Raw genomic sequence first — 1224 nt, 5'->3', positions numbered from 1 at the left:
CGGGCGTGGTAGCGCATGCCTGTAATTCTGGCTACTTGGAAGACTGAGGCGGAAGGATCGACGGAGCCCAGCAGGTCGAGGCTGCGGTGGCCACTGCCCTCCAGCCTGGGCGACAGAGTGAGACTCCAACCCTCCCCCCCCAAAAAAATTAGGTGGGTGTGGTGGCACACATCTGTAGTCCCAGCTACTCAGGAGTCTAAGGCAGAGGACCACTTAAGCCCAGGAGATTGAGGCTTCAATGGACAGAGTGAGACTCCAACTCAAAAAATGAAATTAAATAAATAAATTAAATAAATAAACAACAAAACACAGACTGAGCACAGTGGCTCATGCCTGTAATTCCAGCACTTTGGGAGGCACAGGCGAGAGGATTACCTGATCCCAGAGGTCCCAGACTAGCCTGGGCAATTTGGTGACACCTCATCTCTACAATAAAATACAAGAAACTAGCCTGGTGTGGCGGTGAGCATCTGGAGTTCCAGCTACTTGGAAGGCAGAGACAGAAGGATCATCTGAGCCCAGCAGGTTGAGACTACGATAGCTGTGATCATGCCACTGCACTCCAGCCTGGGCAACAGAGTGAGATTCCAACTCAATAAATAAATAATAAAATAAAATAATATAAAATATCTTAGACTGCCGAGCTCGGTGGCTCAGTCTGTAATCCCATGCCTTTGGGAGGCTGAGGTGAGTGGATTCCCTGAGTCCGCGGGTTCGAGACCCGCCTGGGCAGGCGAGACCTCATCTCTACAGTAAATCAAAAAATTAGCCGGGCGTGGTAGTGCGCACCTGTAGTTACAGCTACTTGGAAGGCTGAGCGGAAGGATCGCTGGAACCCAGCAGGTTGAGGCTGTGGTGGCCAGGAGTGGCCACTGCACTCCAGTCTGGGCAACAGAGTGGGACTCCAACTCAAAAAAAGAAAAAAAAATCTAGACTGTGTCATTGATTTGCTCACTCTAATGGCGTCCCATTACTTTTAGAGAAAACAAGCTGCAAAATCCTTCACCACACCAAACAGAATATGGTATGAAAAACCACAAGAATATACAAATACAAGAATTCATAAGAGGTGGCCAGGCTGGATATGGTGACTGATGCCTGTAATCCCAGCACTTTGGAGGATAGAGGCCTACCTATCTCTATGTGCAAAAAAAAAAAAAAAAAAAAAAGTCGGGCTCGGTGGCTCAGCCTGTAATCCCGCACCTTTGGGAGGCTGAGTGTGTG

The sequence above is a fragment of the Carlito syrichta genome, unplaced genomic scaffold, assembly GCF_000164805.1.
Source record: "Carlito syrichta isolate Samal-C Ts95f unplaced genomic scaffold, Tarsius_syrichta-2.0.1 Scaffold315432, whole genome shotgun sequence".
In the NCBI taxonomy this organism is placed as follows: Eukaryota; Metazoa; Chordata; class Mammalia; order Primates; family Tarsiidae; genus Carlito; species Carlito syrichta.
Note: the sequence above shows the minus strand (reverse complement) of the source record.